The following is a 27,992-nucleotide window of genomic DNA, read 5'->3' as shown; positions in this document are numbered from 1 at the left end:
ATTAAAATGGAATCTGCATTTTACCCTTGGGTTCATCCAGTAGTTGAGCTATAGAAAAAGAAGTTAATTTAGGATAAAAATAAAACACTTAAAAATAATTTTTTTTTCATATTGTCCTTCAAAGCTCAATCCAAACAGACATGAAAAGAACAGTATGTCTATTTCAGCATAGGTCCATTTAAATCTCTGCTTTTCATTCACATTGCACATCCCAAGAGTCCTGCAAGGACTGTTCTCTTGCTTCGCTTAAAAGCGAAAAAAACCCTCAACTGTATTCTCAATCAAATTCATTATTGGAACATGTATAAGAGCTCTGAATATCTTAGCTTTGTGAGTATTTTATTTCGAAAGTTACAATTATGTGTGTTGGAAAGGATTACACAGTACTGAATCACTTTATGCAACCGAAATTTTTGATGAATTTCCATTGTATATTCTATTTTATAATCCCAAGACACAAAATTGCATCTATGCCTCATTTTTAAAGTTGTTTGGTTTTGGTTTTTTTTTTTTTTTTTTTTTTTTATTAATCCCTCATACATATTAGAAATGAAGATTTATTTATTTATTTCTAGCATTTATCCAAATCAGCTTTGCTGGTTTATTCTTGTATCTTACATTTAGCTTGAGATTCAATTTCTCCAGGGATTCGTGTTCTTTGTCTGTATCAGCTTTGCTTCTTAAAGCAATGCACTGACAATATGCAAGACTGGGATTGCAGGAGTTCATTCCTGTGTCTTTATTGAAAAATGCTCTTCTCTAGGTGGCAATTAAACATCACATATTGTGAAACGATACTCAGCTCCTTAAGGGCCAACATCAGTTCTGTCCTTGCATTACCCTTGAGTCTCCAAGAAAAAATTGAGCTGATGCATATGAAGATTGTCCTGCTGAGCATGAGATTGCACAGTGGTTTTGGTCAATTTAAGTGAGGATTTCACTGGACAGCCCTGCCCTGACTTTTTGTGTCCTTCCCTTGGGCTAGTACTGTGCTTTTACGAACACATGGTGATCTAGTTCATCCTCCCATCAGCCAAGCCTCCCTCCTCAGTAATCTTTTGATTATACCCATACCCTAAATTCTTTCCACACCCAGTCACTAGATTGTCATTCCCCAGAAAAAGTAAATACGCAGCCTAAAGGCAGAAAAAAAGTAAGGCAGAACCATTCCAGGCCTGGTGAACTTAACAGTCCCTTAGCTTTCTCTAAGCTTGTGTGCACTGGTATCCCAAGGCAACACTTGAGATGGTCTTCACCTGTTCACAAGGGAGCTGTGTCTCCAGAAACTCACAGCATGTGACAATTCCAGAAGTGGACCAGTAGAAAAACACCAGAGACAGAGTCAAAGCCATAAGTGTATCAATCCCCCATCCAGAAAACTAAGAGCAAAGCAGCTGACGGTACTAGAACTATGATGGTACAATAGTGATGTGTGTTCAGAAGGTGTCCCAGATCATGTACCAGTGATGTATTCTGTTAAAAGTAACTTGTTTATCCAGCATTTTAGTAGCTTTACTGCTTTTGTTTTACGATGTGAAAGCCATTCCTCCAGTTCTAGACAAAAACCCACGATGCTAAGTCAGCTGACTAGCACTGACACTTCCTTGTCAGTGACGAAGATGTTGAACAAGACCAGTCCCAATACCAGTCCCTGAGGGACACCACTCATTACTGGTCTCCAGACGGACATTGAGCCATTGACCACAACATTTTGCGTGAGGCCATCCAGCCAGTTCTTTATCCACTGAGTGGCCCATCCATCAAATTGATGTCTCTCCAATTTAGAGACAAGGATGTTGTGTAGGACAGTGTCGAACGCTTTGCACAAGTCCAGGTAGATGACATCAACTGCTCTACCCCTGTCCATCAGTTCTGTAGCCCCATCAGAGAAGGCCACCAAATTGGTCAGGCAGGATTTCCCCCTAGTGAAGCCATGCTGGCTGTCACCAAGCACCTTGTTGATTTTCATGTGCCTTAGCATGCCTTCCAGGAGAATCTGCTCCAAGATTTTGCCAGGCACAGAGGTGAGACTGACTGCTCTGTAATTCCCCGGGTCATCCATTTTCCCCTTCTTGAAAATGGGGGCTATATTTCCCTTTCTCCAGTTGTTGGGAACTTCACCTGACTGCCATTATGTTTCAAATATGATGGACAGTGGCTTCGCAACTTCATTTGCCAGCTCCTTCAGGACCCATGGATGGATTTCATCAGGTCCCTGGACTTGCGTACATTCAGGTTCTTAAGATGGTCTCAAACCTGATGTTCTCCTACAGCGGGCCTAGGGTCTTCATTCTCACAGTCCCTGCATCTGCCTTGCAAGACTTGGATGGTGTGGTCAGAGCCTTTGCCAGTGAAGACCGAGGCAAAGAAGTCATTCAGAACCTCAGCCTTCTCCAAATCCAGGGTAGCCAGTTCTCCTGAGAGCTTCTGGAGGGGCTTACGTTGTCCCTAGTCTGTCTTTTATTCACTACGTACTCATAGAATCCCTTCTTGTTATCCTTAACATCCCTAGCCAAGTTTAATTCTAACTGGGCCTTAGCTTTCCTAACCTGGTCCCTAGCTTCCTAGACAACATCCCTGTATTCTTCCCATGCCACCTGTCCTTGCTTCCACCTTTTATAAGCCTCTTTATTCCTTTGAATTTTCCTCAGGAGCTCCTTATCCATCCAAGGAGGTCTCCTGGCCCTCCTGCTGCACTTCCTTCTAGCTGGGATGCAACACTCCTGAGCTTGTAGCAGGTGATCCCTGAATATCAACCAACAGTCTTGGGCCCCTCTGCCCTCTAGGGCTATATCCCATGGAACCTTACTAAGCAGGTTCCTGAAGAGGCCAAAGTCTGCTCTCTTGAAGTCCAGAGCAGTGAGCCTGCTGCACGCTCTTCTCACTGTCCTGAGGATCTCAAATTCGACAGTCTCATGATCACTGCAACCAAGGCTGCCCTATCATTCTTTATTAAAACAGAATTCTTCATCAAGCACTGGCATCCAGGTTTCACACCTCAAATGACATCTTGAAATTCAAAACTCGAATGAAAAATCATTCATATCATAAATCAGCCTTAAAAGATGGCAAGAACATTTGTTGAAAGTTCCTCAGAAGTCACTGATGATGGAAAATTTGAGTAAGCTTTATGCTCCAGGACCCAGTTTTCTAGCTAAAATGCATTAAAAGAAAAAAACAAAATAAACCTCAAGTTTATCACCCTTATCTACATCTTGTGGTGTGATACTTCCCTTTATAGTACTCGGAATCTTCCACCTCCCAAGAACAATGAACTTCAGAAAATAATATGGAAGGAAAAATCTCTCTTGTTTTCAAGATTATAATTTCAGAAGTGACTCACTAAAATTAGTTTAGAACAAAGAAGAGTTGGGATAAAATATGAAATGGCCATTGTATTTGCTTTGTATTGATCCTATTCTAATGTCTCTGTAAAGACTAGATATTTGTAGGTGTGAGGCATGGCAAGTAAGTGAAATGAATGGGACATCAAAATTATATAACAGTCATACTGTTCTTTATTAGATAGACTCTTGCGTGTGTATGTGTGCATATATACATATATATATATATAAGCTGCTTATCTTCTCTTGTACCTTATACCAGGAAAAGAAAAGAGAATACTGCTGCTGTTACTCTGTTTTAATTCCAATTTTTGGAAAGTGTTTTAATAAAGAAATTTATTTGTAAATTTTTCAAAATCAGATTCAGTTGAATCTTTTATTCATATAAACACCTAACAGAGCGAACGTCATTAACTGCAGTCTTATCTGGTCTTGAAGTCAAGCAGCAAGCTGCATAACTGGTTTTCTATCTGAGTTTTCCCAATGGCCATTGGAAGCCTGAGGGGTTTTTCCCTCATTTTTACATTCTAATTCCCATCCCCATCCTGCCTGGAGAAGAAAGAGGAGGGTAAGTGAAAGGTTGTGTGATGCTGAGTTGCCAACTGGATTTAAACCACGACAGCCCCCTTCTGAGAACAAGAGAACTAAATAAAAATTCAGATGCTTACCTCTCAACACCAAAATGAAGCATCTACCTGAACATCAGTCCTGGGCTGAACTCCTTAGGAACAGGTACCCAAAAGACTACACTGTTACCACACTGAGCCACCACGTTATTTCCATAAATGTGTCATTAAAAGCCTAATAAATATTTCTATGAGCCTGTCACATTACTTTCAAATAAACTGTTTCTTCTTTCCTCTCTTCTTGCCTACACCAATTAATAACAATTTGATTCAGAAAATGCTCAAGGATCAAGAAAACTAAAGCCATCCTACTTGCTGTAAAAATGCAGGGGTAGGAAGCAAAAGCCAGGCAGCTATTTTAAGGCAAACAAACTGTAGGTATCCTAGGAAAGCAGCACAGCAACAGCCACTCTGCAGAAAACAATGACACATCATATCCAGAATCAAAAGCCTCCATGAGCCAATAGATCAAACCTGCATACTTGTCACTGGACATCATATGCTTTAACACATTGCCATTCCATCAGCAGCTGTGTTCGAAAAACAGGAACAACCTACACTGAGAGTCTTGTAACCGAGCTTGCCATTTAGTAAAGCTCCTAAGGACATTCTAAACTTCTAGTGCGACTACATATGTTTAAATGTTTGTGTTAGCTGCCACATACTTCTCTTTTGATGACTGTGTTCACATTTATATTTAAAAGATACATACCTAAGTGTTTTGCTACGTGGTATGTTCACAAAGAATCCACGAAACAACAGAAACAAGTGAGTCCTTGGCTGCCATCATCTTCTTGCAATAGCAAGCTCACCTGGGAAAGGGAGCCATTTCTAGGGGAATGTATATAATATGCGTAAAAAACATTTTTTATTTTTACCTTTTAATTTTTGATACGACCTTTTCTCTTTTTTTCTCCATCTTACATAAGACTCCATTTTACCATATTACGTCAGTGTTCATCCAGCAAACATTTGTGTTCAACTTTAAGCACATCTGTAAGCTTGTGTTAACAACATATTTAGTCAGCAAAGAACTTGTTTAAATGTATATTTGCAGTTAAACATAGAGAGCTCAGCCCCTGTTCGACAGAACCCTTTAATAAAGCTAGGATAAACTGGAACCCTGATAAGAAATTGCTGTAACTACTTAGGAAACAGAAACATAGTTCTGTAAAATATATTTTCTTCGAGTTCATAGGATTTATCTGGACCAATTTCTAGTTCTGAAAAAGGTTCTCACAATGACTTTTATTGCTGCTTATACAACTAGCAAAATTGTTTAAAACTAACAGACATGATTTTATGGTAAAAAAATGAATTTCTTGGTAAATATTTTACAGAACAAAGTCACGACATGGCTGACAGAATTCTACTAAAATGTAAGAGCAATGTCAAAAAAAGCTAACACTACTTGCAGCAACATTTTTACCACAGTAACAGTGCCTTTTTTGCTTTACTCATAATGAACAGAAATATGTTGTACAAATAGACTCCATTACATAATATAATGTAAGGAATCAATGTTTAGCACAACTTGCTGCTATTGGACTACAACAACTGTGGGCTTGGCCATGCCTAGACCCTGACTGCTATGATGCAGCTGACTGAAACCAACAGAACCAGCACCCAGCCCCAGCTATGCTGCAGTACATGCACACTCCTCTATGGACACTGTTCTGTTCTTCACCATGCTGTAGAAAGGCTTTCTTCCTACACTCTTCTATAAATACATAGATGAGAAGCACAGACAGAAGCTGTTCAGCTACTTGGGCTATCCAGAATAGGGGTTTTTCTTACCTATTGGTGCAACTTAGGCAACGCAGGGGGGAACACTGCCAGCTACCAGGGAAGAAAGGAGCAAGCCCTCTTGGTCTACAAAGCCCTGACAATACGCACCCCGGAAAGAAGAGGATCATGCTTATTTTAAGTCACAGGACTTTGTGATTCATTTTACTTCAACCATCCAATTCAAAGCACACTTCCTTGGTGAGATGAAGCACTCTGTCTAGCTATGCACAAAGGAATTTTGAGTAATTCCTCCTTCACAATGTATTTTGAGAGCAGCTGACCAATGTTATTTGCTGCAACCACTGGGATACAGTTAGGCTTCTGAAGAAGCAGAAGCTGGAGGAAGATGAAGGAGGAGCCAAGGAGGAACAAAATTCCTCAACGTTTATAGCAGTAACTACCACTGAACTCAACTTTCCAGTGAGTAGAATACAGTTAAGTATTTATTCAGCTTATTTGAAGTGGCTTTTCCTTGAAATGGTGCATCTAGATACAACACTAGCAAAAAGTGCTGGTGTGCATCTTCAGTGACATAAAAATGTTTTACTTGGTACGCAAGTTAATCTTGACTGTGAAATCCTGTGTTAAGCATGTATTTTTAAAGATGACAATTTCTGCCTATTCTAACCTGCACTTATGAACAGAGACCTGGTTTAGAATTCAACTACCTGAGCAGGATCAGACAGTAGCCTTTTCAGTAACGTTCCCATTTGATGAGATATCAAGCATATGTAACAGGGACAATGACAGACATAGGATTCTTTATGTGTGTAGTCCCTTTAAATTAGGCAGGAAAAATAATATTATTACACCCAATAATGCTCTGAATCACTGGGTGATCATATAAACACAAAAAAGAATGAAAAACTTGGTAATGTCAATGATGAATAATCACAAATATTACTGAGTAACAGTGTTACTTCTGAAAGGCCACATTCCTGGGCATAAAATGTGGAAAGGCAGGGCTCCACTCCTAAATTAACATAGATGTGAGTACGCAGCAGTACTTAATGCTTTTTAATATCTTCCCACAATGCAGATTGCTAAACCTGTCTATACTAGTGTAGATTGAGATTTATTATGAACACCAAGCAAGTATTTGATGGAAGAAATGTCCCACAAACTTTCAGGGGATACTCTTTCACATCACAATTTCCTGAGATTTATAAATCCCATTTTCAGTAACTAAGAGAAATGAAATACTTCCAGCTGATGAAACCCAGTAGATCATTTGCAAACACCTCCCTTAGTGCTCTTCTGTTCCACACATCTTCACAAGCTCACAGCTGAGGCCCCAGTTCTGCTGGGCTACGGATCAGAAGCCCAGCAGAGCCCATCCTCCTCTGTCATCAGGGATGGCAGAGAAAACTCCGGAATGTGCACTGTGCATGATCCCAAGGAAGACTGAAAATGAGTCCAGCCACAGTGCTACATCTGGTATGCAGCTACTGACAGCTGCAAGGGACAATTCCGGCATTGGGGATTATTAAATGGTGTAGTACCTTAATCACTCTTCTGTTTGAAGAATGTTTTCTGCTCTGGGGCTTGCAGAGAAGTTCTATATCACGAAAAACCTTCAATTGCTCAATATCCAAAGGACCTTTTTCTTTTTGTGTCAGTGAGAAAGCACACTGTAAAGAATTGGACTCTTCGAGTGTTGATATGATGCATGCATGTGAAAAAGATAGTATCTTTAGTCAAAGTGTCATCATGTAGACAGTTTAAGTCATGTTCTCTGTTCAAATATTTGAACAGTCAAATGTATTTATTTGTATTTTTTAAACTTCAAATTCCTGCTGATACATCTTATTTTGTGAGAAGAGCTGCCTCCATCCTACTAAGAAAAATAGTGGTTACAGCAAGAGATTTAAATAACAAAATCTTTATTTGCTAAAAGTACAATCCTAAAGACTTGGACAAATTGTCTTTGAAGTTAATACGAATTTTACCTGAAAAGGACAAAGATTTAGTATTGATTTTGAGCTTCTTAATTGTTTTTAAAGCATGCAGGCAGCTTTATCTTTGCTCTTCATGAAAACACAGACTTAGGACAGTTGCTACTAAAGCTTCACATGAGTGTTCAAAACAGCCACCATCTGCTAAGAAGTGAAGAGCCAGTGTCTTCTGAAGTCACTATCACAGCACATGACAAACAACCCAGACTGAAAAGAACAGACACAGTCCTTTCAAACTTTTGTTTTGGTATAAAACACAAGAAGAGAAAACACTATTCGATCTTCACTAGGCTTATAATTCATTTCAGAAAAAGGTAGAATGGAGGCCTGCTTTAGTAGATAACACTAATCCCTTCACCTCTAGGACAGCTGCTTTGTCCAACACAAGTTCCTAAACAAACAGAATTTGGTGTTCAGCTTTGCAGTAGTAGTTCGTATCACAAAAGTGACTCAGAACCATCAGCAGTCTTGGGCAGAAAGACTCAGTGTTAAGCTATCACAGGCTGTGAATCACCTCTGATCGTGGGAAGGGTGGAATTGGGAGAAAAGGGCAGAGGTCAATACCAGTGCAGCAAAATGACATCATGTGTTTTTGACCAGATGCACTGTATGTGGTTATATGAATAAAGAGTCAGAGCTCTCCATTTTCACCATTACTCTGACCTTCACTGGCCCACTCACTCCAGAATTAGAAGGAGTAAATGAAAAAAGAAAACTAAAACAATTACAGTCCTATATATGACCTTTAGAAATTTAGATCTGAACTACGGAATGAGGTTGCTTGTATAAAGGTTGACTGCTGTAAAGTTAAGCATCTTGTATATATCAAAAATATAATAGACACGAGGAAAGCTTTCCAATGCAATCTTAACTAAAAGCAGCCTCTGCAAATTTTGAACTGTCTGTCAGCAACAGGAAATTCAGAATTTTGATCAGTGCTTAGCTTTCTGAAGACATTTACTCCGAAACACTCTCTATTCCACAAGCTATATGCCTTGTTTGTCAATGAGTCAGTTCCTGTTAATAAGTCATGCAAAATGATGCAGATTGAAGTTATGCAAAGAAAATTATCTTTCTTGAAACTACTGTGTTAGCTGATTTGCCTACTTAACATGTTGTGACAGCTTCAAGATCTTGAAACTGTCTAGAGATATACACAAACCATTAAAAACTCCAAGAAAAGCTGCATTTGAAATAATAGCAAGTGTCAAAATATCTTGGAAACCGTAGGGCAATAAAATATTAATAACAAAACAGCTGTTTAACTGCAGCCTACCAAACACTTACAACATGTTGATGTTATTTATACAAGAAGAGATGTTATGTCACATTTGGAAAATTAAGTCCTATGTTTCTCCAGAATGCTTTAAGCACATATTGGGGGGGGGGGGGGGGGGGGAAGGGGAGGGAATGGAAAAGGAGCTATTTAGCTATTTAACTAAAATTAAATTTAAGCAGTATATTAACAAAAATAGCAACTTAGCTAAAAAGCTTTCTTTGTACACTGACACTTGACAGCCTTAAAGGAAATAAGAACAAATAATGCCTTGTTCTGATGTTAAGATATTTGTTACCTGTCAGTGATTTTTTTATGTTGGTTGATTTGTTTTTAAGTACCAAATGCATAACAGCAGTCAGAAGACTCCTGTTATTCATACAGGTTGAATGAGCTTAAGTAGATATATGTATCTCCAGCTCTAAGAGACAAAACCAGCAATTAAAAACTTCATACGGTACACCGAATATCTAGAACACTCTGCAGGATTAAGAATCATCAAAATAAATGATGAATGATGTTGAGGGTTTTTTTTGGTTGGTTTTTTTTTTTTTTTTATGTTCTCCAATTTTGAAAATATTGCAAATGTGTAAAATCCTTTTAAAATAGCTGGTGACAGGTTTAAGCATTCCGGTGTGAAGCTGTAGTTACCAAACTTAAAGGGCGTAGAGTAATTGCGCATCCTGGTTTTTACAGTTTGACTATCTGGACTCCTTAAAGAAAAAAATAAGAAGACAAACCTTTATTTTAATTTTATTTTTTATTTTTTTTAAGAGTGCCATTTTCTTAATGAGAAATTGATGAATGATGACATCTGGCAAGAGAAAAAAAGCATATGGTCTAACTAGCTGTTTCTACACAGGTTAGAATCAGTTTTGCAATTTTCTCTGGTTGCCATTATGATTGACAGATCATGAAATAAATCACTCTTCTCCCCCTCTGTGCTGGTCCTCTGTACCATCAAAGACACCAGGGGGTAAATTTGCACTGTAGTGTATGAGGAATTAGACACTCAAGATCCATTAACATAAATGGGATTTTTGCACCTAATTCCCTGCACACCATGCTGAAAAATGTAGCCGTAGGATATAATATTCATGTTTTCTTCTTTATTCTATTTATATTTTTTAATTATTAATTTCTAGCATAATTGGGTTCTTCTGAAGAAAATTAAATGCCTAGTACATTACCTAAAATATTAAGACCCCTTGGGCTTGATGTGCAAGATGATAAGGGAGTATGCATGCATGCAATCCAGAAACTCAAAGAAACTAGGGTGAAATAGGACTGTTGATCACACATTCAAACTGGCTCTGCTTCCTTCACAACTATTACCCAAACCTTAACTGATTCAGCCCAAGCCATCTTATTCTCTTCTCTTCCAACACGTAATCACAATGGATAGGGTAGTTTTTCTGAATGATACTTAAATGCAGTCTCCTTCCCTGCCATTGCTTTTGCTGAAAACTTCTGAAATTGATTTACCTAATTTCAATCGGCAGCAATATTAAATCTTTCATTTTGATAAATGGGCAAATAACCAATTTGGCTCAATCTATTTGCCACTTTTTTTTTTTTTCCCCAAGGGCTTAATGGTTATCTGAAACATTATAATTTAACTGCTTTGGCATAGAAATGTGAGATGAAAAGTTCATGCTTAGGGCATGAACTGATACCCTAAAATATTTCACCACAGGATATAGAACCTTCCTATAAGCAGACAGCATCCTTCTTTGCTTTTCGATCTTATTACTGAGAAAAACATTAGAAAGAGTTGTTGAGACCAGGCTGCTTGTTTGTGTTATATTTGTGTGATGTGAACAGCATGGTCCAAAAATTAAAAAATTAGGAGTCCTTCCTACTGAACAGCTCAAAAAGATAATAAGCAAGGTTTCAGAAGCAAAATAAAAATAACATAAAGAAAGCACCAGGTTGGAAGATGGGGAAGGTTCAAAGAGAAATGAGATGAAGAGCAACATAGAGTTGAGAAGGCTGAGTTTGCTATCATACAGCTTAAGATCTGCAAAACTGAAATAATGTTAACAAATACTCGGGTCAGACAATTTGTTGTACTTATTAGGAACTAAAGAGAAGCCAAAGCAAAGAATGCTGTATCAGTAAAGATAATAACAATGAGGATAAAGCATGTCAATCTGATATCAGACATTTTGTTGAGGAAGACATTGACAGATTTTGACATAAAGGCAAATAGGAAAAGTCCAGAATAGGCGCTAGCTTCCAGATCTAAACAGGAATTGCATTTTTGAAAGTGGGAGGACTGCTGAGATTAAATGTCTTATTCATTTTCCCTAAGATTAATATTGCCAAAAAATGTCCGTAGAACATTCCAGAGAGATTGAAAAACACCAAGTGAAAGAAGTAAAAGAATGTGAATTCTGCAACCTATTCAACATATGCAAAACTATGAGGTACTATTTAGATCTTTACTTTCAATGTTTTCTACCACATTTTCTTCTATACTGTCACAATCCACTTTTTTATTTTCTGTGGTTTTTTTTACAATGTAAATTTAGGGTCTAGACAAAGCATGTTCATATAAGAAGGGTATGGACACAAAGCTTACTTTCTATCTTGGCCCGTTTCTGATAAAGCCTGACAAACACTGTCTCTATTCTTTACAGATCTTTTTTATATAACATAAGCTTGTTTTGAAGAAGTATTTTAGTAAGCAACAGCTATGCCTGAAATGATTTCCATAAAATGTTCAGCTTAGTAGTTAATCTAACAGCTTTACACATCACTTCAGCAAACAGAGAAGGGAAACCTGTGCACATTTACTTATTGTATGAGAAGTTTTTATACAATAATATATTTTCACATAGTATAATAGTAATTTTCAAGATTTTTGTTTCTTTTTACTTTTCAGAAGCCTTGATTGAGAAAATGTTGCAATATCTTCAATTCTCAAGTAGAAAACCACAACAAGCCTGCTTACATCTGTATTTTTAAAGTCTATATATGCATTCCCCTCTCTGCCCCCGCCTTGCAGCGACCATATACAACGAGAGAAATATGTCTGTTCATATTAATGCTCTTTCAAATGTTAAGGTCTAGTTCATGTTTACATCCTCTTATATATAGTTCTTTCATATCTGACATAACCGGTTGTCCAAACAATGCTAACACTACCTTAATTTCTGTCGAAGCATAGATATTTTTTCTCAATCAGTCCTGAAATTACTGAGTACGAGCTTTTTCGGATGTCTGCTAAAATGGATATGGTCATATTCGTCACCAGGTCTCTGTTTTATTACTCTGCTTTTTTTGTGTGATGAACAGAACTTGAATTGATGACTACTTTTTTAATGTTTCCAGAACTTCTTTGTTGCTTTCATTTATTTATGAGCTTATGGTACTCCAGCTGAAGCCGAATCCTCTGTGAATATACTTTCTGTTTATTATCACTGAATTGCAATGGACATAATTAATAACATGACCCTAGGCAATGCAAACACTGTTTGTCAAACACAGGATATGACAGAGTCAAATAGATCCAGTTTAACTTCTATTGAAGACATGATGAAATGCTTAACGAGTTACCAGAGATGGTGCCAAGAGATTAACTCTTCTTGTTAATGGCATAGAAAAATCAATGTTACTTTCAAGAGACTGCTGATAAAAGATTATAGAAATATTTTGTCTCCTATAGGTAACAACTGCCCCTGTTGCCCTTATCTTTTAAATTCTTTATTAGGAGATTGAAAATACTCCTGGTGACATACTTATTGTAAACATTTGGATTTTTACGGATTCAAATTTAAGAGCTTGTCTGTTTCCATTCCCTTGGGAATATCGTTCCCTGACACTCCAATGACTTTAATTTCCAGGAAAGACACATGATAAATATTGCATATAGGAAGAGTTACCACTAATTTGTACATAGGTGTGTAAAATTTATATATATGTGTGCGTATAATCTAAGTCACCTTCAATGCAGTTCTTATTTACCTAGTTTTGCTTAGCAGAAAGTGGCCCAGATAGACAACATTATATGTATGTTTTGTCCCTGTTAAAACATGAAAGGAAAACTATGAAGGTACTCATGCATGAAAAGAGTATATGTTATGCACCTAATCTTATTCATATCTAAGAAACTCATTGCCTAAAGTATTTAAGCACTGTAAAAGCTTTAAAAACATGTCTTTCAGCATCTTTATGCTGTCATAATAAAACTTGCCTTTTTGTTGCAAAGTAGTAGAGTAGATGAACAATATATCCCTTAAAATGTCAAATGAAACTGCTATTGCCCAAGCATTTCTGTTCTTTAAATCTGACTCTAGCTCCCTTATCTATCTTACTTTACTCTAAGCAGATTATAATTGATCAGATTTATCAGCAATTTGGTATCTTGAGTTTATTATTTCATGAGCTCTATTGAAACTACCTCTTCTTCCTCTGTCCAAAACTGAGATGACTTTGTGTATGCTGCTTTTGGTAGTACTGACCATTTTTGCAGCTATACCACTATGCAGATTAACATCTAATTTCTTTTCCCACTGTCACCTCAAGACCTCTCTGTGATATTTCTTCAGAATCTAAAGATTCTAAATCACTACAGAAATTAAGTTAATCACATCTCACTAAAGGCAAGGTACTCAAATATAAAGTTATTTGGAAAAACATGGGCAATCCTGATGTTTTTTTGGAGTGGTGCCTTGGTTCAGATAAACATTATCTTGTTTTCTATCATAATTAATATTTTATATGTGCATATATAGACACACACGACGCTTGTAAATTGAGACACATCTACATGTGTGCTCAGTCTCTTAAACAAGTATCATATTTACACAATATTCAGCTATAAGTTACTTGCTAATGAACATTCACTTATTTCCTACAAATTGTGTACTGATTAATGAATGCAGAAATTTTCCCATGCCCTATGGCCAATAATTGCACTGAGAATATTTAGTGCTTCATATCCTTGATTTGATTGTCTATATTCTGAAACTGCAATGCTTGCACATAAAGCAACCATTTCCTGGCAGTAAGATCTTCAGCGATGGCACTGTCTACTGAAGTACCATTTAGACCTTAATTATTATGACTGTTTATTTTATTATTAGGAAAACTGTGGAAGAAATCTACCATGTAGGTAAAATCATTGAACAAAGGCAGCTTCTCTTTCAGTGACTTGGTGCTATGTTCCGCAAAGAAATACACAGAAAACAGTATCATGTGTAGTCCTGTGCACAAAAGTGAGCAGCTCAGAATAGGATGACTTCTTATGTGGTTGTTTTGACTCATTGTCAAAAAAAACGAAACCAATCAAAAAAAGACCCAAACCAAAACCAAACAGCAGTAACTGACTTTAAGCTGATTTTTTAAAGGTGAGATACTTAAGTAACCCACTTAGTTATGGATTATTATTTCTAGACCAAGAAATAGGAAAATTATGTCTAAATTATTTAAATATTCAGGGTTTCCATACATGTGCTTCATAAATTATAACTAGGATGTTTTGTGACTTTGTTGTAAACATAATTTCTTTTCATTCATATTTGTATTTCTGACACAAATATAAAAAGCACAGATGACAAAGTAGTATTCTTACACTTAATTTGTGAAGTAAAAACAAACCAAAACAAAATCAGAAAACTGTCACAAAGCATTGACCAAAAAGTATAGAAAGAATGTAAAAATTCACTCAAGAAAGAAAGAGACCCACCTATCTATGTCGTTAGTTTGGTAAATCAATTTAACAAAAACTACAAGACAAAGAGCAGGACAGAACCTGCTTCCCATCCCACACAATGGTATTGTGAGTTCACTAAGCAGATGTTTTTCTTTCTTCAGTCTTATTTCTACACATCAGCTGTGCAAGCTAGAAGCTTGCATGCTTTCACATGGCTGTGAAAACTATATTGGAACTGTGAACACCTAAGTCTGAAACAACAGAAAGAAAATAAAAGAATAATATTTGAATCTTAATTTCAAGACTCATAGTTCATACAGGTTTGGTTCCTATCTGAGTACATAGCGTTATCTGTACTACAACAGTGTCTGATTTTGTCTCACTAAACTCTTTACTAACAACAGGGGAAAGAAAGAGAAACTCTGATCTAAAATATATGGAGAATGTTATCTTAAATGTGTCAGTAATCCCTGACGTTTCAGACTTTGCTAAGGAATGGACAAAGTGTCTGACAAAATTTAAAGGAAGCTGAGAACTCCAGACAGGGCAGCTGGAAAGGATAAATCCAGCATCAGTGATAAAGACAAAGGTCAGGGGGCAAATATATGAAAATTACTTTGTACAAGTGAGGACAGCAATACTGTCACATTTGTAATTTCTTTAGAGCCTCTGACAAAAATTTCCCTTGGATCAGGACCCAAGTGAGCCTTATAATATGAGACTGTAATTCCCTTTTGGGCGTAAACCTTTTTACACGCAATGATAACCTAAAGATTACTGAAACAGGAACAACCAACACCACTTGGTCACACAGAGAAATCACACTGGAGCCAGCTCAGTTATGAAAGATTCCTTGCACTAGAATGGCCTCAAAAGGACGCAGGCAGTGCAAGACAGAAAGAGCTTCAGCAACAATGATTCACAGACATCAGAATTGCAAGCAAAATATTTACCAGAGCTTCCAGTGACACAGGAGCCCTGCTGAGTATGATGCCACAATAAGGTGGGAGAAAGAAGCACGTTTCAATATAAGATAGCATCCTACGCAGGCAGACCTCAACCTCTTGTTCCTTTGGAACATTATTGGGCTCTTCAAGAAAGGAAAGATTAGTATCAAGCTATAAACATGTTATTTGGGAAAGCATATACATACTGGTCTCTGCGCTTGGATGATAAAATTGGCCACTGACTGAAATGGAAATAAGGACACTAATCACAGTAATATTTTTTTTTCTGATCTCCTTAGCAGAATAAAAGCTCTGTGTCTGACATGTTTGCCCTTCTACGTTTGTTTTTGCATTTCCCACATCTGATGGAAGAAAGCATATGCACCCATTCGATCTGCCACTTTGCAGCAAAACGATCCATATTCATATCTGACAGTGCAGTATTGTAATCCTGTCTTCAGATAAGATAATTGTAATGTGAAGTGATAAATGCTGAATAAATCACTTATACTGATAAGTTTTTCTGTGCAAATGAAGGTCTAAAGGCACCACAATACTAGGGGAAACATTCAAGCTAAAACACGGATGTCAGTTGTACAGAGTATTCTGTCTGACCTCATGATGTCCAGCAGGACTGGACAATATGCAACACACCGCTAGAATTATTCCCAAAGAAGAAAAATCCAGCTGTATAATCTGAGAGTCCTCTGTGGCAGTGTCGTATTCAGCCAGAATTAATCATGGCCATAATGGATGGTAACATAAACACAATGCCTTTGTAATTAAACTCTAACTTCAAAGTCATAACACTTCCCATGCAGTAGCAGTACAATTCGTAAATTAGGGAAAGCATTTGACATTCATTTTTTAAATAACCCGTTTCTGAAATGGAACAATGGGTCAAGATAAGTCAATTACTATTTACACATTTACCCAGCTGTATGACAGCTGCAGTCATAGGTAAAGCACACACTTGCGTAAGGGAAGAAGGCTGTGTGAGGCTGTTGAGAGCGGAAAACTAACCTGATAATTTGTCATGGCCGACTCCATTCCCAGCTTTGCTCTGTGCCATCCCCCACCCTGCTCCCCAGTGCAAAGGAGTTTGAGCAGGGCGGCAGATTGTTATAATTGCACTAAGTAAAACACTGCATTACTGAGCTGACTCTCCCCAGAGAGCCACATAGGGTGAGAAGAGGTCTGAGTTTACTGTAACTGCTACATGCTGCCCTTGGCTGGGCCTGTAATGAGCTGTGCCCCTGGATGAAGGCAAAGCCCCATACCTGGGAAAAGAAAGGGGGAAGTGAAGAAGGAAGGACTTTGCTTCCTTTTCCTCCTAGTACTAGTGTGTATAAAATTAAAGAGAAATTGAGAGGTAAAAGGGAAAATGTAGAGATAAGTGGGAAGTGATAGGAGAAAAAAAACAAACAGCCGAAGGAATGAAATATTTGCACTATCAGGAAAGCAATGGGATAAGAAAGTTATTCTTCAATTACCGTTAGGATTTTGTTTACCCGAAGAACAGAGTTGAAACATAAAATGATTAACAGCCAATGGAGAAAGGAATATTTATAACCATCTATCATTGTGGGAAGTAAATTCAAGTTCACGTAAAAAGAAATATCAAACATGCTGGCATTTAAAATAAGACAAGGTTAGATTATTTTAAATTAAATTTTAAATGCAGGTGAAATTTATAATTTGTTGTACAGCTGCTGACATTTTTGGTTCTCCCCAGACTCCTGCAGAGGCTCGAAGGCTTTATCTCAGAGAAGAGAGGGAGAACAGGAATCAAATTCCGGCTGAAAAGATGTATATGTAAAAACATTCAACCTGTGGTTTCTCATGGTTCTGATCACAATCTTAGACTTTAAATCAGCACAGCTCATTGTCAAGGAGGAGAAGATATGGTATGAGGAAACAGTAACACAGGTATGCATAGGGAGGTAGCAAATATAGCAAAGTAGATTCCTAGATGAACCAAAAAAAGTTTTGTTAAAGACCACAATGCAGCCACCCCACAGTTGACTTCTATCACCAGTTACTCTGGGCAGTCCTTCATATCTACCAAAGTGAATCTTAAATACTTGAACACTCTTTCTTCTTTCATAGTGTTTTATACTCACTTTGCACTGATGCATGATTTAACAGTCATACAGGGAAAAGGACAGTGAAGTCACTGATCTCTGCCTGCAGAGAGGCCTGGTGGCTTTAAATAACATTTTAATTTGAATTATAATAAGGTTAAGAGTGGGATTCTGAAAAGTTCCTGATAAGCAACTCCATAGGCTATTACAGCTGCAATCATCTGAACTTAAGGTCAGGGAGATTTTGTTCTAATGATTCATATTTCATTTTGCTTTAGCTTCTGTATGTTTCCTTAAGTCAAAGCATTGGTTGTTCTTACATATGTCTCTGACACTTGGGGTGAGGCTCTGAAAGGTTACCTCAAAATAACAGCAGACAACACTTGCACAAGCCCCAAGTGTTACCTTTCGAATGTATGAAAAATCCATTTGACAAATAATCAAAGACAGAGTAAAGCTAAGTTCATGTGGAAAAGTCTCACAGAATTGCAAAGTTGTTTGTCCATCTTCTGCACCAAGTCATAGCTGTAAGTGCAGTCAAGGCTTTAGTCTTGTGTGAACATTTTCTCTGCTTACCAAATGAACAACTAACTGTCTCACAAAGACCTCGCTCAGTAGAGACCATTGGTTTTGGAATCAGTCTTTGAAATACTACCCACAGAATGCAAGTGGATCAGACAACACCAGAAGTTTCATACAAGCTACTGATTAAAGGAAGAATAAGATTACCACCAGGTAATTTAACCTTCCCTCATGCCCCACCCCATGGGGGCATACTAAACAGGAAGGTCTGCTTCAAGCAAACTCTGTTTCAGGCAGCAGCCCACCTCAAATGTTGGCAATCCCTGTTAATCACTCTAAAGTGCATCGCTGATTTGTTTACTAGTGAAACGGCCACTTGTCAAGCTGCTTGCAGTAGTGCTGTTTACACGCTGCAGATGTAAATCATGACACAACCATAGCAAGGTGACAGCAACAAAATGCCCAAGCTCCTTTGAGGAGACAAATTGACAGGGAATAGAACAGAGCTGTTCAACTGTTAATTCCCTGACACCAAACACAGGTTGCCAATTTTAGTCAATCTTTTCTTTCCATTTTAAATAAAACATGAACCATTGATCTATAATCAATGGATATTGCTGAAAAGGACCTATGTCACTTCACAGAGTTGTGAGTCCCACTATAAAAACCGTCAAAGGAGGGACAAAGTAGAATCATAGAATCATTAGGGTTGGAAAGGACCTTAAGATCATCCAGTTCCACCCCACTGCCATTGGCAGGGATACCTCACACTAAACCATATCACCCAAGGCCTCATCCAACCTGGTCTTGAAACACTGCCAGGGATGGAGCAGTCACAACCTCCCTGGGCAACCCATTCCAGTGCCTCACCACCCTCACAGGAAAGAATTTCCTCCTTATATCCAATCTAAACTTCCCCTGTTTAAGTTTTAACCCGTTACCCCTTGTCCTGTCACTACAGTCCCTAATGAAGAGTCCCTCCCCAACACCCCTATAGGCCCCCTTCAGATACTGGAAGGCTGCTATGAGGTCTCCACGCAGCCTTCTCTTCTCCAGGCTGAACAGCCCCAACTTTCTCAGCCTGTCTTCATACAGGAGGTGCTCCAGTCCCCTGATCATCCTCGTGGCCTCCTCTGGACTTGTTCCAACAGTTCCGTGTCCTTTTTATATTGAGGACACCAGAACTGCACACAATGCTCCAGGGGAGGTCTCACAAGAGCAGAGTAAAGGGGCAGGATCACCTCCTTCGACCTGCTGGTCACGCTCCTTTTGATGCAGCCCAGGATACGGTTGGTTTCTGGGCTGCGAGCGCACACTGAAGCCGGCTCATGTTCATTTTCTCATCGACCAACACCCCCAAGTCCTTCTCCGCAGGGCTGCTCTCAATCTCTTCTCTGCCCAACCTGTAGCTGTGCCTGGGATTGCTCCCACCCAGGTGCAGGACCTTGCACTTGGCATGGTTAAACTCCATGAGGTTGGCATCAGCCCACCTCACAGGCGTGTCGAGGTCCCTCTGGATGGCATTCCTTCCCTCCAGGGTATCAACCGAACCACACAGCTCGGTGTCATCGGCAAACTTGCTGAGGGCGCACTCAATCCCACTGTCCATGTCACCAACATAGATGTTGAACAAGATCGGTCCCAACACCCATCCTTGAGGAACACCACTCGTTACTGGTCTCCAGACAGACATTGAGCCATTGACCACAATTCTTTGCAGGTGGCCAGCCAGCCAGTTCTTTATCCACAAAGGGGTCCACCTATCAAATTGATCTCTGTCCTTTGGAGATGAAATTACATCCTGTCCTGTGATTTCATCTGAGTCCATCATACCCTTTGGAAGGGCCAAGATGCACTACTATTATAACAGGGAGCAGACAACAAGACAAAAATATTTGTATTTCCCTCCAGCTATTCTACATGAAGCAAAAATGAGCTTCATTTAACTGCAAACACAACGCCTTAGATATTTGCTCGAACTCATGTGCCATGAACCCTTCAATATCTTGCAAGAGCAAAGCCTCTTACCTGAAGCAGGTTGACTGCAAAATGGAGAAAGTAGAGAGATACGAGTGATAATTTTGTCAGGACAACATAATCAATTGGAAAAATAGCAAAGAACATTGATCTTCACTCAGTAAAATGACCTTCTGTTATCCTGAATTAATTCTGTTATTAAACAGCTTGCTAATACTTACTATGGCAGCAGTTTGACCCAGACCTATTGTTTCAAGTCAAAAAAACATAACAAAAAGTGGCTCTGGGGGCATGGGGGCACAGCTGTTTGAAACCCAGCTAAACTGCTGTGACCTCTGTGGGTTCCAACTTGGCCTTCACATAAGATGCACAGCTGGGGAAAAGGGAGAGGGGGCGATTATGGCCTTTTAGTCCCAGTTATAAACCAGACCTAATCTGCAGAGGTCAGTGAAAGGCTTCCCTATACTTTACATTCTCCAGCTGTGTTTCAAAGCTTGTTGACTTTTATTGAATTTTTTAAAAAATTGCATATATGTGAAATTGAACATACAAACAAGAATGCTAGGAACACACTTAATGGCTTTTTCCCAACATCCACAGCATTTCATTACTAATTACAAGTTAAGTCTAATTCACCACTGCAACTTCAGTTAAAAAACATGTTGAAGTATATGCTTTAAAAATAGCTTAAAGCTTGTAACTAGCATCCATCCAAAAACTTGATACTCATGTCTACAAAAAACAGTCATGAAGCCACACTATAAGTTCATTTTATTTCCTTCAGTCATGTTAAATGTGAGGGTATCAGCAGAAGCAAGCTTAACATAGATGCGTAAACTGCACCTAGGTTGCACTGTTGACTACCGGAATCATCAGCCCATCTTTCCACTGGTTGAGAAGAAGGTCAGAAAAACTAAAGAGGCTTCAGGATTCATCTGAGATGCCAAAGGCAAGCCCAAACCACTGTGTTCACTAGGCTTTTTGTTCTGGTTCCCTCCTCACCATCATAGGCATTCGCTGTGTTTAGCAAGTTTGTGACTCATTTTATTAGTATGTGTATAGAGTACAGACAGTACTACCTGCAGATATTAGGACATATTAACATTTTGTGCACAATGTATTGGTTAAATACAGACAGAGAAAACAGAAATTAGAATCATAAAATAGTTAGGGTTGGAAAGGACCTTAAGATCATCCAGTTCCAACCCCCCTGCCATGGGCAGGGACACCTCACACTAAACCATATCACCCAAGGCTCTGTCCAACCTGGCCTTGAACACCACCAGGGATGGAGCAGTCACAACCTCCCTGGGCAACCCATTCCAGTGCCTCACCACCCTAACAGGAAAGAATTTCTTTCTTATATCCAATCTAAACTTCCCCTGTTTAAGTTTTAACCCGTTACGCTTTGTCCTATCACTACAGTCCCTAATGAAGAGTCCCTCCCCAGTACCCTTATAAGCCCCCTTCAGATACTGGAATTGGTCAGCATGTTTAATTTTCTTGTTTGCTGCATAAGCCAAAAACAAAGACCACTAAAGTAACATCAGAGTTGCTAATGTAAATGTTAGTGTATGGAGATTCAGATGTTCACTATTATAATCATCTGTCCCAGTCCAGTTACAAGTCGAACAAGAGGACTGCTTCTCGCTGCTTTTTGGTAGTGTTAAGATCATGAACTGAACTACTAGAATCAGCATTTGAACTGGGAATAGATATCAAAGAATACATCATTTCATCAAGTCTCACAGGGAGGAATGGCTGCCTTCGGAACGCTTCCTTCCACAAAAAGCATGAGTAATGCAGCAGGGAGGAAAAACAAAGAACAGACGGCAACCTCAGACTCTCTAAATGGGGGCACTGTGTTGTCATTAATGACTAACACCAGAAAGTGTCTAGAAAAACTGCAACAATAAGCATAAGGGAAACTGAAGCAATAACATTACACTTTCACAGTTATAAAATCTCTCTTACATGCTTGGCAAGGAGTTTAGTGTGAAGGGACTAGTATATGCAGGATGTAGTAGCAGCAGAAAAAGAATGAAAGAAAGCCTCTTCATTTGTTAATTCCAAGCATGCCTTTGAGTTCCTCTGAAATGCTTGACCATCACAAAAAAAATGACTACCTAATAAAAGAGAATGTCTCTATCTTTGGAGAGAAAAACCCAACAAAGCATCACCAAATTTGACAAATCTATAGTAATCTATTGTACACTGGCCTACATGACTGGATGAAACTAGGATCTGTCGAAGTCAGTAGGCGTCTAGTAGCATTCTGAGATGGAACTGGTGGAGAAATCCTGAGCACCCTTTGCAATACTCCTACCTACAAGGTGTTTTTTTTCCAGCAGTTAGTTTGTTGTAACTGAGAATATAGATGGAAAAAAAGCCCTGGAAGAAGCTTCCATTTGAAAAAGCTGAAAGTCTTTGCTAAAAAATGAGATCTCACACACTTTTGTGCTTAAAACATAACAATTTTGGTACCCATGGGTTAGCACTGACTTTTCGCATGACCACTTCGATCATCTTCCATATGGCGTAGCAATTATTTTCCTCCATGGGATTCTGATTCTCCATCTCAAGAAAGCCATTCTCCACATCAAGCCGTATTTTGTAAAGACTCAGCTTAAGGCCCAGAAGAGATCCTTTGTTTGCAGCTGAACAATTTTCCATGAAAACCTAAATATTTTGGTTAACTGCTGACTGCATTGAAATGAGCCACTAGAAGACTCTCACTTTACACGGAAAGAGTGCTGCAGGCAGGGCAACACCTAGCTGCTGTTTGCTTTTGTCAGGAATGTGACCTGACACAAGGAATTCAGGTAATTATCAAGACATTAATCGGGTTTGCTTGGCAGAGCAGTTTCTGAGGTATGCCCTCAAATTTCTCTGAGCTACTGGGGAGTAATTTCCTCAGCCTAATCTCCTTCACAAGACTGTAAAAACTGTAGGATAAAAGGGGAACTGTGGCGATTTACCTACTAATTAGTTGCTCTTATTAAGAAGAGCGAGATAATTGATTTTAGGATGCACTACCCCTTATTAAGACCTAATTTAACTGTATATCAAAGACTAATTAAATGGCATTATTCCATCTCACTGATGAGTTTTGATGCTTGGTGAATAGATTTGGGTGAAATATGAACACACGGTAATAGATTTCTAACTCACACCAATAACTATAAACTAAGAAGCTGAGCAAAGGGAATTTTGAATTACCTAAAACCAACACATTTATTGGTATTCCTTTACACCAATAGCTTGAATTGAGAAACATTTAAATGCCTGCTGAGCACCACAAGGAAAAGGAAAGACAATGAAAAGGCCCTCATTTTAAACTGTTTAAGTATTAAGGTAATTTTCTTAAAGTGAAGAACTGCATTTGTGAGAAAGATGCATACTTTCACAGCAGTTTTTTCTCTTTATTCTGAAGAGTTGTGTAGCAAATCAAGGGGCCAAAAATGATAAATACTATTTATTCGTGCCATTTATCAAAAGTATTTAAAGAAAACAGACAACATTTCTCTCCACCTTAAGAATGATTTGATTTTCTAATTATTCAGATACCCTGTGGCATTCCAAGTTTATTTAGTGCTTAAAGGAATAAAGAGAGGATTATATGACTCAAGTTCTTTTTAATAGTCTGCAAGTTAAAATAAACATGAAATAAGAAAAGATTATTTTGCTTTTGAGCAAAGGAATGGCATGGACTGAGTTTACTAATAAATTCTGAGGGTTTTGTTCCTTCACTCTTCATTTAAATGAACTCATCTGTCCCAAAATAATTCTTTTAACAATCTACTTGCTGGTTTAATAAAAACCAAATTGCAGTAAATTTGTGAGTGTAAAGTAAATAAATTCATAGCTTTAATCCCATCAATCCACCCCCTAAATAAAATGTTTTGTCCTCCAGATGGAATTGCTCTGACAATACAGACTCATAATTCTATTTAATCTGTTAGGTCATGGCCCCAGAGATTATGATGAGCTGTCCTTCAGAGCCCCAGTGCACTGCAATACAATGTCTCTTGGATAAATCACAAGATCTTCACAAGAAAAAAAAACAACAATGACTTCACTAGAACCCTGGGGTGTATTTCCTTTTTCTAATAATTTCTTTCACTGGCATTAAGTGATAATCTGCACACAGGAGCATCATTCATATGTCATTTTTTTCTATTCATTTATTTGGCTAAATTACAACTGTCCAGCAGCCATAATCTGTAGTTTTTAAACATCTAAAAAATCTAAACATCACTTTGTACAGACTGTAGGGTATTAGTCTAACACTGGAATTCTGCAGGTATAGTTTACTGTTTATTGTCTGCAGAATATTTATGAATTAGTTATTCTTTCACTAATGTAAATAGAAATAGTAGTACTGCAAATGGAACAAATATTTATTTAATCATTTGCACAAATCATATTTACAAATAGATAAGTGAGCAAACTATTTGTGTAAACAATCCCTAAAGCACACGAGGTATGACCAACCTTGCAGCTAAGCTGTATGAGGCGACTCTGGAGCAAAGAATTACCACATAGAGTTTACTCTTCACTTTACAGGAAGTGATGAGGTTTTTAGGCATGAATAGAATTATATCTAAATACTCAGATGTCACTAGAGAAACCTATGTAAAAAGGAAGAATTAAAATGCAAATCATCTTAAATATTACATAAGAACATTATATTTTTCCTTCTTATTTAATGCACATCCTTTCCAAGTACCAGAAAACTGATGTCTGGATTTAGAAATACGTACGTCCATGCCCTTCTGTACCCACACATGCTCATGAACGCACATGAACACTGTATGCAGAAATGCTCACAACTGAAGCTGCTCTGCAACTAAGCAATATTTTCATTCATGTTTTTGCTTAGCACTCAGTCTTACTATCACAGGTATTTGGTAAAACAGCAGGAGGATAATGGGTAACTTCAGTAATTTAGAGCCAAAACGCAGCACTTGCACAGCTACTAATCCAACATAACAGGTGAAACAACACTGCTCCAAGACGTTTCTTCAAAATCTTCCCTGTCTATAGAATCATAGAATAATTAGGGTTGGAAAGGACCTTAAGATCATCTTGTTCCAGCCCCCTGCCATTGGGCAAGGACACCTCACACTAAACCATATCACCCAAGGCTTCGTCCAACCTGGCCTTGAACACTGCCTGGGATGGAGCAGTCACAACCTCCCTGGGCAACCCATTCCAGTGCATCACCACCCTAACAGGAAAGAATTTCCTCCTTAGATCCAATTTAAACTTCCCCTGTTTAAGTTTTAACCCGTTACCCCTTGTCCTGTCACTACAGTCCCTAATGAAGAGTCCCGCCCCAGCATCCCTATAGGCCCCCTTCAGATACTGGAAGGCTGCTATGAGGTCTCCACGCAGCCTTCTCTTCTCCAGGCTGAACAGCCCCAACTTTCTCAGCCTGTCTTCATACAGGAGGTGCTCCAGTCCCTGATCATCCTCATGGCCTCCTCTGGACTTGTTCCAACAGTTCCATGTCCTTTTTATGTTGAGGACACCAGAACTGCACACAATGCTCCAGGTGAGGTCTCACGAGAGCAGAGTAGAGGGGCAGGATCACCTCCTTCGACCTGCTGGTCACGCTCCTTTTGATGCAGCCCAGGATACGGCTGGTTTCTGGGCTGCGAGCGCACACTGAAGCTCATCGACCAACACCCCCAGGTTCTTCTCCTCAGGGCTGCTCTGAATCTCTTCTCTGCCCAACCTGTAGCTGTGCCTGGGACTGCTCCCACCCAGGTGTAGGACCTTGCACATCCCATTGCTGAACTTCATGAGATTGGCATTGGCCACCTCTCAAGTGTGACAAGGTCCCTCTGGACTTGTTCCAACAGTTCCATGTCCTTTTTATGCTGAGGACACCAGAACTGCACACAATGCTCCAAGGGAGGTCTCACAAGAGCAGAGTAGAGGGCAGGATCACCTCCTTCGACCCGCTGGTCATGCTCCACTTGATGCAGCCCATCTTCTCTCCTAACTTGGTATTTCATTAAACACTAGGAGGTTACCTTCCAAAACAAGTTTCTGCATTTACTCTGAGCTAAAAAAAAAACAAAAATATCTCCCCCCCCCCCGCCCCCGCACAATCCTCTCTTTTACACAAATCTCTATACAATCTCTCTATTTTCTTTGCTTGCATTTTGCTCTTTCAAGATTTCTGCTGGCGTTTTCTGGTTAACACCTTAAGATATTACAGTACCATCAAAGTGCTCTCATATTCTACCTCAGGCCAATTCTCTTTGCTCTTAAGCCAGAGACTAGCACTAAGTGAACACAACCTTTGACCTCTTCATAAAGTTCCCATACTACTGGCATGAAAAGATACCTCACTATTGCACAAGGAAACATTGTAGGAAGAAAAGTAAACAGTTTGAAGCCTCCACATTAATGTGGTAGCACTGTCTCCTAATGGAGTGCTTTCTCGAGTAGAGTTGCAGATTTTGGCACAGGAGCCCGAGAAATTCTATTCCCCAAAAACAGTTTTTGAAGAAGTCCACGGGCAAAATGGCAAAAAATATTCTCAGTGCTCAGCACACAGCTATGCTGGCAGCCCCCTCTTCCACTTTGTAAATATGGTGGCAGAGGGATGGATTTGGCATTAAGTGTAGGACGTTGTACTGGAGAGAAGAACTATTTCAGTTAGATTTTCACTATGCTCATCTGGCGAAAAAGTTAATTGTATGGGGATGTTAAAATATCAAGTTGAATTTTTTGTTGTTTACTCACAGAGCAACAGGAACATAAGGTGGCTAAATAAAAAACAAACAAAAAAACAACCCCCCCCCAAAAAAAAAGCTTCTCACCCTTTCAATTAACATTTACAAAAAGAAAAAATCTGACAGGATTCAATAGCCAAACGTTAGAAATTAAAAACAAAAAAAGCACGACCCAAATAGACAATCAAGTCATATAGTGCTAAGGGAAGAACCAATGCTAGAACATGCTAAACGGCAAAGCGAGTAAAGCATAGGCTGTCTAATTCAAACACAGAGATTTAAAAATTATAAATAAGCTTCTCCAAAACGAGAGCACCCTATTCTGGCTGCCAGTTACTATTGCATAGGCAGTTTGCTCCCTTCCAGTGAACAGGAGCTAAATAACATATGTCAGTAGAGTTTTATACTTGTTTCAGGTCTCTTGCCTACCAAACTAGAAACACACCTTCTATGCCTTTCTATCTTCAATGAAAAACCAGCTATTAAATTACAAGTGTATGCATAATACCAACTTTCTTTTCTGATTTTTACACCACAGTCCTAGGAGTGAGGCAAATGGTTAGTACAGAGGAAAGAGATTTATCTATTTTTTTTTTAAGTGGAAATTTAAATGAGAAAAAAAAATGAGGAAAATAAAAAAAAGGAAAAAAAAAGAAAGAAGCTTGGAGATCAGTTACATTTGCTTTGATCTCAAGCATTCATCTGAACACCTTGCAAAGTCAGAGCACAGAATACCATTGGGGTCAAAAAGAGTAAGAGAAGGAAAAAAAAAACAACCCCAAACAAATCAAAAAGGAAAAAAAGCAAAAAGAAAAAAAAGAAGGAAAATAAAAAGAAATACATGAGAAATAGCTGATGCTGATCACTTGCTTCCTCAATTTCTATTTTTATTTCTTAAGTTTTTAATAAATTTGCAAATTTTGTTAAAGACTGAATCATCCTGACATACAAAAAAATGTGTCAAATAAAATATATACAGTTTTTTTTAATGCAAAGATTTTCTTGAAGATTATAATAGCAAAATGCGTTTCTAGAAAGGGAGCTGGATGGAGGTCTTTTATATGA

This window comes from Pezoporus flaviventris, unplaced genomic scaffold, assembly GCF_033815535.1.
Source record: "Pezoporus flaviventris isolate CSIRO_AGI_PZ_B2104156 unplaced genomic scaffold, CSIRO_AGI_Pfla_v1 ptg000023l, whole genome shotgun sequence".
NCBI lineage: Eukaryota > Metazoa > Chordata > Aves > Psittaciformes > Psittacidae > Pezoporus > Pezoporus flaviventris.
The sequence above is the reverse complement of the archived record's forward strand: the minus strand, read 5'-3'. Positions refer to the sequence as shown.